At 51.8% G+C, this 16,093-nt stretch overlaps 1 long non-coding RNA gene and 1 pseudogene across 1 annotated transcript in view; one reads left to right on the top strand and one right to left on the bottom strand.

The window, feature by feature from the left end:
* The window catches only part of LOC147915978 (uncharacterized), a 32,388-nt gene extending 30,066 nt beyond the window's left edge, over nucleotides 1-2,322 (bottom strand). Inside the window, exon 1 of the long non-coding RNA XR_015553658.1 lies at nucleotides 2,131-2,322. This is a non-coding gene — a long non-coding RNA (uncharacterized LOC147915978). The remainder of the gene's footprint in view (nucleotides 1-2,130) is intronic.
* An 8,052-nt stretch (nucleotides 2,323-10,374) lies between these two features.
* On the top strand, nucleotides 10,375-11,012 carry LOC101404046 (28 kDa heat- and acid-stable phosphoprotein pseudogene; annotated as a pseudogene).
* Nucleotides 11,013-16,093: the final 5,081 nt, after the last annotated feature.

The raw sequence follows: 16,093 nt of genomic DNA, 5'->3' as shown, positions 1-16,093 counted from the left end.
GTGCTCCCCCCAAAGGAAAGAGCTGACAAACGAGGCTGGGTGGCCGTGCACCGGGCATGAAGCATGAACGGTGGAAGTTCAGACACCGGGAAGGGAGCACCTAGCCGCTTCCTCTGCCACCTCTCCCCGCCTGCAGGGGTCCTGGTACAGATGGGTGCACAGCTCTGGTACTAAAGCCTAAGAGCAGCCAGCCCAGTAGGGCCACCTTGCTGTCCATCTGTCTGTGTGCACGTGCGTGTGTGTGCGTGTGCAAGAAGGGAAGGAAAAGCGGCCTCTGCATATGCTCGTTTGCAGGGGAGGCTGTCCCCCACCCCCACCTGCTGCTGTGGTCGCAGAGAACAGGACACTCTGACTCTAATCTGCACCTCTGGAGCCTCGAAACCACAGCCACGTCAGCGGCACGTGTACCGGGGCTGGGTGGGAGGTGGGGCCCCGGATGCAGGGTGCGCAGGTGCATGTCAACATGTGTGTGCAGGGCCAGCCTGGGGGATGTGGTTCCCGCCCTCACCCACCCCCCGGGGAAGAGGGCAGGTGGGGTGGAAGGAAGCTGGATGTCTCCCAGGTGGTGGGGCACAGAGTCCAACCCCTCTGGCCACAAGCCCAGAGGTCCAGCCACCACCCCTCCCCAGCCCCTCAGGGGAGCAGCCATTCCTGCCTCAGGTTCTGTCTTCTCTCAGCAACAGTCCCAACGTCTGCGGAGCATCTAAAGTGGCCCCACACAGCTCCAGGCACTTGGGAAATCGGTGAACAAAACTAAGGTTCCTGCCCTCATGGGTCCAACACTCTTGTTGGGGAGACACAACAGCTAGAATGAATCAACTCTGCAGCATGTAAGTAGGCAATGGCTGCTGGGGAAAAAGAGGAGCCAGAGCAGGGCTGGGAGGTGACTGTGAGGGCGTGTGTGCACGTGCACACAGGTCACAGTGTTGAATTGAGTGGTCCAGGTAGGCCCCATTGAGAAGGTGACATTTCAACAAACGCCTGGAGAGGGAGGGTCCAAGCAGGGAGAACATTCCAGACAGAGGAAATGACTAGAACAGAGGCCCTGAGGCAGGAGAGTGCCTGGCCAGGACTGAAGGAAGTGCAGCCTGGCCTGGGGGATGGACTGAATTGGCCCCACACTTCCTGGCATCTGCTCACCTTGCTAAAAGCAAAGGCCTGATTTCCAGTGGGTTAAAGAAAAAGGACCCTCTGGTACCCATAGAAGAGGCCAAAGGGCTCTCAGTGGAACCGATGTCATGGGAAGAAGGGGACAGAGAGGGAAAAGGGGTTTAGACCAGAGGGAGCATATGACTGCTCTGGGGCCTGAGCTCAGGGAGGAGGCCCTAGGCCTGGGGAGCCCTAAAGGGGGGTGAGGGGAGGAAGCAAAGGATGGGACCAGGCTGCCCTGGGGCCCATAGGCCTCCCTGAGGGGGGCAAGTCTCTGGGGTCCCAGGGCCCCGACAAGCCAGCCCCTGGGAGCTCACTGAGACAGTGCAGTGTGGAGTTCCATCCTGCTCCTGGAGGGTCACCTGGCCGCCCACAGGAAGGAAGGAAGGCTTGGGGTGCAACCACTCTCTGCCCCACCTCCCTCTGCCTGCTGGAGGCCACCAGACCTGCCTGCCAGACCCTTCTGAGGTCAGTGCCACTCCCCCCATTAAAGCAACCACCAAGGAAGTTGGGAGGGGCCAGCGGACCTGAGGAGATCTAGCTGATGGTTGACCGGGGCAAGGGTGTGCATGCACGTCCACCCTGCCCTGCAGTTTGTGGGAGCTGGCATTCTAGGAGATAGGGTCCCCCTAAACCAGCCAGACCACCACCAAAGGATGGGGGCCAGCCCAGTGTCCAGTTGTGACAGACAGGGAGGTGGGAAATGAGGAAGTAGAAACAAGGGGGGAGGCTTGACCTGGGCCCCTAGGATGGGAGCTAATCTGAATGGGTAGAGAGGAGAGGGACATCTCCGTGCACGCACACATTTGCACACACATACACACTCAGTCCCTGAAGCCCCCACACATGTAGGTTCTCACAGGCAGGGATATGCACATACATCTCACACACAGCCAAAGTAACACTCAGACACCCCTGCATTAGGGACATTCACACTCACGTAAGGCATGCCATCATGACAAAGGGCACACATGTACTTACACGCTGTCGTAGACGTAGATGGGTTCTCGGGGGCACCAGAAGCACGTAGGCCCCTTGGAAACGGGCCTGGGAGAAGATGGAGATGTGCCTGCAGAGCATAAGGAGAACAGAGGATGGAAGGGGGTGGGGCGAGACAGGTGGAGATGGGTGACAAACAAGAAGACCCAGAAAAAGGCACATTGTAGACACACCCACAAGCAGACCACACACACCCCGTTACCAGTCAGCCTCAGACAGACCCCACAGCCTTCCTGCCTGCCAAGGGACACGACTTAGCAACCATGTGACATGGTGCAAGTCACTCAATCTCTCCAAGGTTTGATTTTCTCTCCTATAAAAGGAGAATTTGATAACACCTGCTTTCCAGGCCAAACTGATTTCCTGTGAGTGGACAGTAAATCCTGTCTACTCTACCTCCAAAAAATTGTTCAGAATCCCACCACTTCTCCCACCTCTACCACGACCACCCTAGCCAGGCCACCGTCCCACCTATCTCCCTGCCCCCTCTCTGGCTCCCCGCTGCAGTCTGTGGTCCAGGCGGCAGCCACTGCCCCTCTCCTCCAAACCTGCTGGTATGTTTTCATCTCATCCATAGTAAAAGGCAAAGTCCTTAAATGGCCCAGGGGGAGCTGCCCTCCCAGTCCCTTCTCTCTCTCCTCGTTCTCAACTCCAGGGGCACTAAAATATAAAGCCCTTCTTTCTTCCATACTCTCTCAAGTCATCATGATGTTTTTTATTTGCTACTTAATGTTGTTCTAAGTAAAGAAAAAATTAAATTTTAAAAATATTAGCATGGATTTTACTGGTCAGCTTTTTTATTTTTTCCCCCAGAGCCCCAGTAGATAGTTATATGTCATAGCTGCACATCCTTCTAGTTGCTGTATGTGGGACGCGGCCTCGGCATGGCTGGAGAAGCGGTGCGACGGTGCACCAGGGATCCGAATGGGGGCCGCCAGCAGTGGGGTGCGCGCACTTAACCGCTAAGCCACGGGCCGGCCCATGGTCAGCTTTTAAATGCAAATATTAGAGCACTTAACTCATGTGGAATCACCAAAATTATGCAATTTCTATTTCATAGCTTGTGTATGCACATGTATTTCATTCTCTCCAGAATGGTGGAAACACTGCTCAAAATACTGCACAAAACTCAATTTTTTATTTCTTTTTTTTTCTGCTTTTACTTTTATTTGCATTTATTTTATGCCGAATTTATTGGTGGCCATAAGTTTTTGTGTGCTCTAGGATATCTTTTTCTTCTGTGCAACCTCCTCTCTGGTTTAGGAGCGATCTTCTCTTCAGTGACGAGCATCTCAGCGTGGCGGGCGCGCTCTCGCAGGGGTGAATCAGACCCGGAGCTCCGTTAAATGCGGCAGCACGTCCTAGGGGCTTTCTTCACCAGGGTATGCTCAATGACCAGCGAGTCTACATCTAAACCTTTAAGTTCAGCATTACTCTCTTCGTTTTTAAGCATGAGCAGCAAAAATTCAGCACTCTTTCTGTGCCACCGCCCCTGTGTCCAGCCCCGCGGTTTGCCCGGGGCACCCCTCCCAGCTCCGCCCTTGTAACAACGGGACAGCACACATTGCTTCTGTAAAGTGACATCCTTCAGACTCAGATGGCTTTTCAGATATGCACATCCTTGATGGCCAGGGCAGTTTCACGGGTGTTATTAAAGTGAACACGAAGATTTGACCCTCTTGATTTGCATGATTTTGTGGGGTTTTCTGAGTCAAGTGACCGGGAGCCATTTTTTAAAATTACTGCAGGCTGCTTATGGGAAGAGCTTCTCTTCTTGGTATGCACACATTCTCCCAAGATTCTCTACCTCTGCTGGCTGATAGGTAAGGAAGGACTTAAAGAAAAAGTAACTCTCTGTATAGGGACAGGGATGCAAGGAAGAGGATGGGCATGCATATTGTGCATGTCTCCACTGCGCCACAGACTTCACTTACGAAACACAACGCTACACCTAGAATAAATGAGCTGTCCCATGAAGCCCTGCCCGAATCTTAGAACCATGAGCAAATAAATAGTTGTTTTGAGTCACTGAGTTTTGCAGTGGCTTGTTACGTGGCAGTTGGCGACTGATACAATGGTCAAGATCACACGCAGCTAGTACGAGACCAGGCTGCGGTTGAACCCACGTGGGTCTGCTTTTCAAGTCCACGTTCCTCTCTGCCCCACCTGGGCTTCCTTACAAATGTTTCATAGTGTAACTCCTGTTCTTCTCCTTGGAGAGTTGATGAGTTTAGGGTTGAGCTAAGGGGCGAAGGTTACTTGGCTGCAACAAATCAAAGTTATTATTAGAGCTTGGAAGAAATCACATCTGGACTTGATGTGGGGAACGGGGTTGGCGGGTGGGTCAGGGCTGAGAACAGGCCTAGCCTCTGTCCAGGGTGAGCCTGGGCCCAGCAGGGTGCTTGGACATCTGTTTTCCATCCTGATTCAGTAAATAAAACTGCTTTCCTCTGCTGACCCTACAGGAAATGGGAGTCAGAAGTTCAACTGGCCAGGAGTGGACCTCTTCTCTGATAGGAGCCCTCCTATATGCCTGGACAAGATGCAGAATGCAGGGCCTTAGGCTACTGCACTCTCTTCCCTCTGAACCAGCAGAGAAAGGAACTCTTAGGGCCTCCCTTTGTTGAGGAATCAGGTTTTTCTCATTTAACCAATGGCTGTTGTCCCTGCTGTCAGCTGTTAGCATATCAAATTAGTATGTTGGGAGTTTGTTTTTTTGATCCCATGGTTCATGCATCAGTAAAAATGTTTTCAGTGGCCAGAAACAGAGAACTTCTATTCAGTTGGCTTAGACAATAAGGAAAGTGTATTATCTCACAGGACAAGAAGTCCAGAGGAAGGGTAGCTTCAGCAGAGGTTAATCCTGCAGCTCAACATCATCATCAAGGCCCCAGGTTATTTCCTCTTTTTCTTCTCGGCTATTATCCGCTTGTTGCCTTGTCCTTGGCTAGCTTGCCTCATGGTCACAAGATGGCTGCCACCACCCCAGACATCACATTGTCACAAAACAATGTCCATAGCAGCGAGACAAAAGACAAAAAACATACCCCAGGAAACATCTCATCCTTGTGTCCCATTTTAAGATCAAAGAAAATTTTTCCCAGAAGACTGTCTCTCACTGCTCATTGGCTAGAATTGAGCCACTTCTCATGCCTGAATCTATCCCAAGCAAGGAGGATATTCCCACTATTACTGCCACAGTACTAGCCCTGAGCCCAGAAGGAAAAGGATGAACACCTGGAACGAACCCAGATTCAGCAGGTACTGAGGGGGAGGGTAGTGGGAGGGAGAAGGGTCACTGGGTAGGCAGCCAACTGTGTGTGCTCCTCATTTGTTCAGACCCAGTTTTTCTACAGGTGGGGGAAGAGGAGGGGAGGAGATTGGTATTTACAAAGTGAGCCAGGCCCCAGATTCTGTTACTTAACTGAATTGCCTCACGAAGTACTTACAGGGAGTATACTTCACCTAAAGTATTCACAGGAAATATGTAAAAACTCAGGGATGGAGGCAGAGACATCGGTCTCTCATCTGAGCATCTGCCTAGGTCCTTAAGAGCATCAGTGTTGGAATTAGACAGACCCAGGTGTGAATTCTGGCCCTGTCCCTGTCTGCGTTTCTGATCTTGTACAAGTATTTCATCTCTCTGTATCACCCTTTCTTTATATGTAAAATGAAAATAACAGGACCCACCCCCAGACTATTTTATTAACCAGTACACTGCCCGGCATATAGAAAAGGGTCAAAAAATATTTTGGGCAGATGGAACCGTGTAACCCAGCTTGGCTTTTTCCTCCTACAAAGCTACGCCCGCCTCCTTCCTCGAGCTCATCTCCCTCCTCCCAGCCCCATCCTCGGGCTCCAGGCTCTCTCCTCTCACATCCCTCCTACCCCTCAGGCTCAGCACTTCCTGTCTGGGCTGCCCCACCTAGCACCCAGACATGGTGTCCCATCCACCTTCCAGATAAGGAAACTAGATTCCTCTGTGGCTGCCCACCCCACAGAATCACTGCTCACCAGGTACCCGTGTATCCACACTCCAGGCCCCAGCTCCTCTCCGTTCCCATGATATTGACTTCTCTCTATTTATTGGTCAGGGTTCTTGGTTGCAAGCAACAGAAAGCTCACAGACTCCTCGGGCTGGCTGGAGAGCCAGGCTCAGGAATCAGGGAGGACCAGACGGCAGCCAGAACCCCAGCCCAAATCACACCTCAGGGCCAGACCAGGGAGGACACTAGCGCAACTGGCCCTGAGGCTCCACTGCCCCTGAAAACATCCTGCTGCTGCTGCGGCCAGTTCTGTCAGAAACATCCCATCTCTGCTTCTTTGTATCCCTTGTTTAAGATTCAGAGTTCCTGGGTGGGTGTATCTGATTGGCTGAGCCAGGTCACATGCCTGCCCTGTGGCTGCAAAGGAGGCTGGGTAAGTGAGGTCAGGTTTCTAGGGTGGGAGGAGGGCTCTGCCTCCCCATGAGACTCACAAGGTAGGGGATGCTGGAGAGCCACAGAAAGCGTGAAGGGGCACTCTGCTGGGTGAGAGATTGTTTGCTCCCAGAGTGTCAGGGCCTGTGGCTGCCTATCCTGTCCCTCCCTCCCAGCATTAGGAGCAGCCATGCTCTCAAACAGGCTTCAGGAATGTCTCCGGTGATCTGACTCACCTGGACTCAGAGAACATCGGTGCTGGGGGGACCACACCCTGGGATCCCTACAAAGGAAGTTTGAGGACTAACACAGGATCGCCACTTTCTATTTTGCCAAGTAAGACTATCAAAAGCAAATAATAAATAAACCACTTTCTACTCTCACCATCATATCATACAAGAAGGGACATCTTAAACACCAATAAAACTAAAAGGACAGGGGAAAGCATGATTTTAGAATTGAGCACAACCCTTAGAGCTAAATACTTGTTAGCTTTAAGAAGAACTCCAGGCTGTCCGGATGTTTCTACTCTCTCTGGAAACCTATGAAAAGGTCATGACACAGCTGACTGTGCCCATGCACTGTAGACTAGATGACAGCGTTATATCAGTGGTCAGTTTCCTGATTTTGTTAACTGCAGGGGTTGTGCAAGTCCTACGTTGTAAGAGAGTGTCCTTGTTCTTAGGAAATACACCCTGAAGCATTTAGAGGCAAAAGGGCACTGTCTGCAACTTACTCTCCAATAGCTTGGGAAGAAATTGCACACACACACACACACTCTCACACTCTCAAACACATCCATCAGTGTACAGAGAGAGAGAGAAATAAAGCAAAAGGGACAAAGTGTCAATAATTGATCAATCTGAGTAAAAGGTATGCCAGAGTCTTTGTACTATTCTTGTGACTTTTTCACAAATTTGAAATTATATCAGAATTAAACGTTACCAAAAAAAAAAGTTAGCAGTGAGTTAGTGATTCTCAAGAAGGGTTGGGTTTCACTTGGTACGTTACTCATTTTGGTGCTGTTTGAATTTTCATGAACATATGTGATGTTTGTAATCAGAAAGAATAAAACAAAAAATATAGAAATTAAAGAGAAAAAGCAAAGGCCATGACAAAGGGCTGGCCCGGTGGTGTAGCGATTAAGTTTGTGTGCTCTACTTTGGCAGCCCAGGGTTCATGGGTTCAGATCCTGGGCGTGGACCTACACATCACTCATCAAGCCATGCTGTGGCGGCGTCCCATATAAAGTAGAGGAAGATGGGCACGGATGTTAGCCCAGGGCCAATCTGTCTCAGTAGAAAGAGGAGGATTGGCACAGATGTTAGCTAAGGGCCAATCTTCCTCACCAAAAAAAAAGAAAGAAAGAAAAGGCCATGACAGACTCAGTCTAGCATTTGACACTTGCCGATCTGGCCAAAGCACCCATTCCACAGAGGAGGGAACTGAGGCCAAGGCAGGGGCTGTGGCTTGCTCAGTAGCACACAGTGGGTATCATCAGAGTCAGGACTCGACCAGGGCTCCTGCTGCCTGCACAGGTTCCTTCCATTCCGGGATGCTGCCCCCCTAAGCTGAGTTGAGGGCCCAAGGCTGTGGACGGCCAGGCAGAACTGCGGGGGGATGCAGGGATCTGTCCCCTCTGAGGATGCCACATCCTGCCAGGATGTATTCCTTCAAACTTTCATCCCCATGAGGCCCCTTCAAGCCAAGGAGGGTCATCAAGAATTGCTCCCTGCACATTTACTCATTTCTTAGATGGGGAAACTGAGAGGTTCTGGGTCCTGCCCAAGATCACACTGCAAGTTCCAGACTCTAGTTGAGGAACAGAGTAATTGGCCAGATTTGGCTAAGTCACCTTAAGCCCAAGTTAGGAACAAAGGAAGGGAGGGGCCTTAGGAATTTGAGGGGGAAAGGGAGGGGAAGCCCGCGGTGGCCAGATGAGGAAATTCCCCTTCCCTTACCCTTTTCCCTTTCGGTGTGGCTTCTGTTCCCCTGAGCCTGAAAGAAGAAGAAACAGTGTTTCGCAGGTTCACCATGTCCTACAACTTCAGGAGGCATCACTCACATGCCAGTCTATGAAAAGGGCACCTCCTGGAGTTGTGCAGTGGACAGCCCACACAGCTGTACACGGCAACCCTGGGAGAGTCATTTGTTGTTGTTGTTGTTGTTGTTGTTGTTGTTGGGTGGCAGGGAGGTGTTTGGGGAAGGGTCAGGAGTGACTAACACTGTGGCCTAGATTAACCAGTGACTGATTCCATCCACTCAGTCAACCACTATTTATTGCCACAGATTATATGCCAGTCATCACACTAGGGGCTGGGACTTTCCAGGCTTGAAATAGATGGACACTCTAAGGAGGAGCTGGAAGTAGGGACGGGGGTGGAGAGGCAGCCTTCCCACAACAGAAACCCACAAACCTTCCCCATCCACTCCTTCCCCTCTGCCCAGACTTCTCCATCCTTCAGGTCCTCAAGGAGGAAGCCTCCAGAATCCTCCCCTCCCCTCCTCCCACAGTCGATAGACTGTCGGGCTTTCCACCTTTCCTGGAGGTCTCCTCCACCAGGTCGTGGGAGCCCCTTGGACACCAGGCTGCAGTGCAATTCCTTCCTGCATGTGGTCTCTGGAATTCCCTCATCCATCCATCCATTCACTCATTCGTTTGTCTGTTCATTTTACTTTTATTCCACAGGCATTTGTCTGTTTGTCAACTATATTTTTTTAATGAAAAAAGAGATATGTACCGGTGGTTAAAAAAAAAATTAAACATAGCAAAAGCGAAAAGTAATTCTCCCTCCATCTTCCCAGTTTCCCTCTCGGAGACAACCATTCTTCCCAGTTTCTAAGTCTCCTTCCAATTCTTTCTAGAGATTTCCTAATGTAAAAATATGAATACATGTATGTGAATGTATATTATTTTCCTTTTTTCACAAGAGAAATAATGCATTGTTCTGCACCTTGACTTTTCTTCACTTAACTCTGTATCAAAGTATTTGTTCCATATCAACTCATTCTTCTACAGCTATGTATCATTCCAGTGTGGGGATGTCCTGCCATCTATGTCAGTGCCCTATTGGTCAACATCTAGTCCATTCCCAGTTTTGCATGGCCATGAAAGTCTTTCTCCATGCCTCTTTTTTTTTTTTTATAATTTTATTTATTTTTTTCCCCCCAAAGCCCCAGTAGATAGTTGTATGTCATAGCTGCACATCCTTCTAGTTGCTGTAGGTGGGACACGGCCTCAGCATGGCCGGAGAAGCAGTGTGTCGGTGCATGCCCGGGATCCAAACCCGGGCCGCCAGCAGTCGAGCACGCGCACTTAACCGCTAAGCCACAGGGCCGGCCCTCTCCATGCATCTTTGTACATTTGTAGGAGCCTAGATTCCTTGAAGTGTGATTTCTGGGTTAAAGGGAATGTGCATTTTGTATTTTGATAGATATCATCCAACTGTCCTCAAAAAATTACACCAAATTGTACCAAAAACCACTTTTTTGTCTTTGCCAACCTGGAGAATGAAAATGGTATCTCATTTTAATTTTCATTCTTTATTATGAGGGATGTTAGCTTTTTTTTCCTATTTCCAAATCACTGTATTTCTCTTTCTCTTCCCTCTCTTCAACAGTATTGAAGGAACTGCTGGGCACCAGACTGTTCACTCTTTCAGTCACACAGGCAGAGTATCTGGGACCTATGAAATTTTTGAGGTCCTACAAAAGGGTTTGAGACCCAGGGGGGAAAATGAATTGGCTTCAAAGTATTTTTAAAAGACTAGAGGTCAGTTCGAGGTGCCACCGCTGCAGCTGCCAGAGCCTTGATGCCTAAAGGAGGGAGAAGGGGAGGCCACAAAGGCCAGCTGAGGCAGTACACGAGCCCCAAGGAGATCAAAGCACAGCTCCAGGCTGAAAAGCAGAAGGCCAGGGGAGAAGAGGAACAAGTTGAAGGTGGAGATGGGGCTGCAGGTGACCCCCAAAAGAGAAGAAATCCCTAGACTCAGATGCAAGTGAGGATGAAGAAGATGATTACCAGCAAAAGCGCAAAGGTGTGGAAGGGCTCACTGACGTTGAGAACCCCAACTGGGTGGCACAGACAACCAACAAGTTCACACAACTGGACCTGGACGGGCCCAAGGAGCTTTCCAGGAGAGAACGAGAAGCAATCGAGAAGCAGAAGGCAAAAGAGCTTTACATGAAAATACATTTAGCTGGGAAGACTGAGCAAGCCAAGGCTGACCTTGCCAAGCTGGAGGCTGTGAGGAAGAAAGAAGAGAGGAAAGCAAAAGACGACGCGACTTTGTTGGGAAAACGGATGCAGTGGCTCTCCCTGAATAAGTAGCATGGCCCATGGCAGGAGAGACCAGCAACCTGGGCGGTGCTGCCAGCACCACTGCCGTGTCTCACCCACCCCGTGCCCTGGCACCGCTGCAGCAGCCCCTCACGATGAGAAGCCTCCCCACGGCCTGCGGCCTCCTCTTCATCTTGGCACAGAAATCGTTTGGGGGGCTGGGACGGGGCTGGGGGGAGGGGGCAGCTGCTATCTTTGAGACAGAATGATGCAGGACGGCATTTCATTTGTAACCGTTCGAATGTTTTTGCTGTTTTTAGAATTCCGAACCCTGGTTGGGGGGTGCCTGGGAGGTGGGGTAAGAAGAGCTTCCATTTGTCCCGTAGATTGCATGGTAGGGGCCGTTGTGCTGCGGGTAGCTGCTGCTGAGTTTGCAACAACCAGCCCGTCTGGTGCCTGGGTGCTCACTCAGAAGAGCTGTCCTCTGAGAGCCCCAGCCCCGGGGTCCTTGAGGGTCATGGCTCGTCCCCAGCCAGTCCCCTTTGACGGAGCCCTCCCCTCTGCCCTCCCCTGCCTCATTCCCACCCACCTGACCAGGGCCCAGGCCCATTCTTTTTTTTTTATAATTTTATTTATTTATTTTTTCCCCCAAAGCCCCAATAGATAGTTGTATGTCACAGCTGCACATCCTTCTAGTTGCTGTATGTGGGACACGGCCTCAGCATGGCCGGAGAAGCGGTGCGTCGGTGCGCGCCCGGGATCCGAACCTGGGCTGCCAGTAGCGGAGTGCGCGCACTTAACGGCTAAGCCACGGGGCTGGCCCCCAGGCCAATTCTTAATCCTACCCTTCAATCACCCAGGAAACATGCTCCACAAATCCAACTTGTGTATTTGGCAGATTAAACTTGACATTATCGTAAAAAAAAAAAAAAAAACTAGAAAATTGAAACTAAAATGATATAATTTACTGTCAACCAAACATAATCTTACGGCAAGTTCGTTAACTGGAAGACCTGGAACTCGTGAACATTTCATTATATTTGAAAGCAATTTGTTGGTTTAGATGTTCTCATTTCAAAGAATTCCCAAGTACGCGTGATGCTTTTCAAGAAATTAGAGTCAATTTTAAATTAAACACATTAACTGTTAAGTTGGATAATTTTACAATGATAATTATCTGAAAACCCTTTTTAAAAATTTACGATAAAATGACATTCAATGTGGAATCAGAGTGCATTTTAATATGTTTCATGTGATTTGGCTGGGGCCTCCAAAAGTAAGCGTGTCAAGGGCCAATGATAGTTTTATTTAAAAAGCCTATAAACCTCTGAACCAGACAGACGAGGTCTCAGCCCTCATGGACCTTCCGGTCGAAGAACAAGCTGACCTTCTCACCAGAAGTAGGAGACAGTGAAGGGGATCTGACTGAGTCTGGCTAGCCAAGGACCCCTGGCTCCTTCCCCAAACCCCTGACTGTCACAGAGATGAAACCATCTTCTGTGTCACCCCCACCCTCAGGCTAGTGGCTCAGCGCTGGACACCAGGATTTTGGGAAAACAATGCTGGGAAAAATAGGGGTAGAGGTGACACTATCTGTGGTCTCAGGACCAGCCTGGGGTGGCGATGGGAGTGGGAAGTGGGGGACAGAGATAGGGAGGAAAAGGAACAAATTGTCCCTAAATGACATCTCAAGACATCAGAACAAAATGTGCTTTTCTGTTTCCTACTCTCGCCCTCTTTTAAAGGGAAATAGAGGTCATTCCTTGAAAGGGACCATCTGGGGTCTAAGTCACAAGTGTGAAGGTTTTAAGACTGGGAAGTGAGCAATTCAGCACCTCCCCCTCCTTGCTGTCTGCCTTCCCTCCCAGTCTGAAACTGAGCCGGGAAGGGCAGAGAGGACCCACAGGACGTGGTGTTAGAGCCCAGCGCATGTGTGTATGCGCATGTGCATGTGCACACGTGCCCACGCCCTCCCCCAATACTGTGTCTATCCCCAGTCGCAGGCATAGGATGGAGCTGTCACACTCAGTAACGATCTGTTAAATCCATTGAATTGAATGGCACAGTGGAGTCAGATGAGTGGCTTTGAATCCCACCTGTGCTCTCTACCAGGTGTGTGGCCTTGAGCAAACTGCTGCCCTCCTCTGAGCTCAGTTCCCTCATTTGTACAAAGAGCACTAGGAAACCTAGCTTGTAGGGACATTATGCGGATGAAATGAAGTGAAGTTGGTAAGTAGCTCTGGGCAGGGCCTTTTTTCTTCTTACGCTTTAGCTGTCCTGGAAGGGAAGCCCCCTGCACAGATGCCGGTGGCAGGGCAAGAGCAAGACCACCTGGTTAGAGGGTGCTGTCGGGGAGGAGGAGATGGTGGTAGTGCAGGAAAGGTGCACATTGGCCTGAGAGGACTTCAAGCTTGCCCTGCTATGTGTGTGTAGGGAGCTACTGAAGGTTCTGCAGCAGGGGAGGGGCCAGAGCAAAGGGAGGTGGTTGGGATCCCCCTGTTCCATCTTCCACGGCCACTACCTGGATCCCAGATATGTGTCACTCTCTCCTCCTTCTGCGCACCCCGTCCCACAGCCCAGGGAGGGCTCCTGAGCCACAGCTCAGCTCCCACCAAGACTACGTCAGGGAGGAGAACAGCAGAGAGTGAGCCCACGGACAGAGGATGACTAAGGACGTGTCTGAGCCTGGGTGTGAAGCCCTACTCTGCGCCCTCCTTGCTGGGTGACCTGGATCCCTCGGAGCCTCAGCTTTCTCCCTGTCAAGTGGGATGACAGTGACCTCACCGGGTCGTTGTGATGGTTAAATTAGGTCATACCTGTAAAGCGCTTAGCACCCTGCCTGCCATATGGTTGGAGCTCGGTGCGCGTTGTTATTGACTCTTAGCAAATTGACAAGGGAAAGAGAAGATGAGACCGAAGGGAGACAAAAGGGAGAGAATGAGGAGGGATTAGAGGCAGGGGAGGGTGACACACGGGCAGCCCAGCCTCTTCTGCCTCTCTGGACGGTCCACCTGCAGCCAGCAAAGAAGCCCTTTGGAAGGAGTGGGTGACAGAGGGGCCCAGCCATTTGGTAAGAGAGGAGGTCATCCCTGGCCCACTTGTCTCCTCTCCTCCCACCTCCAGCCCTGCCTGGCCCACCTCTCAGGGTGACTGGGCTGTGCATGGTGGGCCAGCAGCGTCCTGGGGGTTCCAGAGCTGGGCCTCCTGCAAAGGGAGATGGGGTGGGAGGTTCCTGGGAGATAGGGGGTAGGGCTGCAGGAGTGGGGCATGGGAGCTGGGATTCCCCAGTGATCATCGGGGCCCCAGGCACAGCCCACCCTGCTTAACTAGAGGTCACAGGCTGCTCTGTTTGAAGAGTGGGCCTGGGTGGCAGAGAACCAGCGGCACTGGCTGAGACGGTTCACTCCCCCCGCAGGCCAGCTGGGCCCTCCCCAGAGGCTGGGCACCTGAGCAGGTGTGGGGGGAGATCTACAGGCTGTCACTTCTAAAAATAAGAGCCTAGCAGCCTGGGAGTCAGCCAGGTGTGGCTGCCACATAGCCTCCCAGACTGGCTGATATGCATGTGCACGCCAGTTCTGGGCCTGCACAGACACACGCCAACTGCCTAGCACAGACCCAGGGGACCCACAGACACCCCCAAAGACACACGCTCAAGTTGACATGCACACGGCCTTGCTTAGGCCTGACCCTGTTCACGTAGAGCCCCCTTATCCACACACAGCCTCTCACCACACTCACACTCCCCAACACACGCTGGCACAGACCCAGCAGCTCCTGGCTCCAGAATACCAGCCTCCTGAGGACAGCGCCCCTATTGGTTTTGTCCACTGCTGCTTCTTCAGTGCCTATAACAGTGCCCGGCACATCCCAGGTGCTCACAAAATGTTTGCTCTGTAAACTAATGTGTGCACACACACTCCCACAAACACACATTCTATAATTAATTACCCCACCCTCAGCCCCAACCCCGCCCCAGTGTTCCAGTTCTCCTAGGCCCCAGAGAGGGCAGCACCAGGAGGCCTGTCCTTCTGTGGCCTGGCCAATCCCCCACACCCAGATTCCAAGCCACGGTGAGGACTTTGTGGGGTCCTAGGGAAGCAGCAGCTTCAAGCCTCTGTTTGGGAGGGTGTGGGAATCATCATTTTCTACTGAAAAATCCTCCCTAGGGGAGCCACAGCACTGTGCTGGAGTTCTGGGTAGCGAAAGGTCTGCCTGGATCATGTCCCAGGAAATCCCAGGGTGGGGGGGGGGCATGTGACCTGCCCCGTGGCTGTCCCTGGCCCCCTGCTCTGAGGGAGCTCGCATTTTAGGTGGCCCCTCTCCATCTAGGAGCACTCAGCTCTGCTCCCATTGGGCGTGGGCCGGGCTTCCCACAGCCTGCACACAACCGCAGCAGAGTGAGGCCTGAGGACACAAGATCAGAGCAGGGTGGTCAGAGAGGACTCCCTGGAGGAGAGAAGCCTTGTATGGCGACAGACAGGAAGACCTTCTGGGAAGAAGGCTGGAAGGGGCATCTGAGCATCTTTGATTCCAGGGCTGGCAGCGGAGAAACGTGTCTGTGCTAGGACCTCATGACACCCACGGGGTGAAGTGGAGGCTGACTGGGCGGGCTGAGCACCAGGAATGAGGGTGTGCTGTGACCCTGGGAGCTATCAAGGGTCAGGGCGAGGCCTGTGATCATAGCCTGCATCAGACAACTTGAGAATGAGGTGCCTGAGGGGGGAGGGACCAGGGACAGACAGGTGGCCAATGGATGGATGAATGGATCGACTAGCAGATGGACTGAAAGACACAGGCAGCTAAATGGACAAATGGGAAGACAGAAATGAGTGGATGGCCACTGGATATCTCCCTCTCAGTCCCCACAATGGCCTGAAGACCCAGCTACTCCCACCCCAGTCCCCGCCCTCTCCCGCCCCATTCCCTGTCTCCTTCCCTGGCCAGGCTCCCAGGGAGGCCAACACCTGCTTGGCCTGATGCCCAGAGACTCACCTTCCAGCCAGGTACAAGCCCAGATGTGGAATCACCTCCAGGTGTTCTCCCCTGAGCAGGTGTGCATAGGATGGCGTGGGGGGAGGGCAGTGTCTATGAGCTAACACCTCTAAAAATAGCCCCCCAGCAGCTAGGGAGTGCCCAAATCATGGCACAAACACACACTCGCACACATAGCCATTGGCTGAATCACAACCCCACAGACGCTGGCTGACACGCACAAGTGGACACCCATTCACTGATACCGAAACACCAG

Source organism: Ceratotherium simum, chromosome 11 (genome assembly GCF_057802395.1).
Source record: "Ceratotherium simum simum isolate JZ-2026a chromosome 11, ASM5780239v1, whole genome shotgun sequence".
Lineage (NCBI taxonomy): Eukaryota > Metazoa > Chordata > Mammalia > Perissodactyla > Rhinocerotidae > Ceratotherium > Ceratotherium simum.
This window is presented reverse-complemented; position numbering and strand designations above follow the sequence as displayed.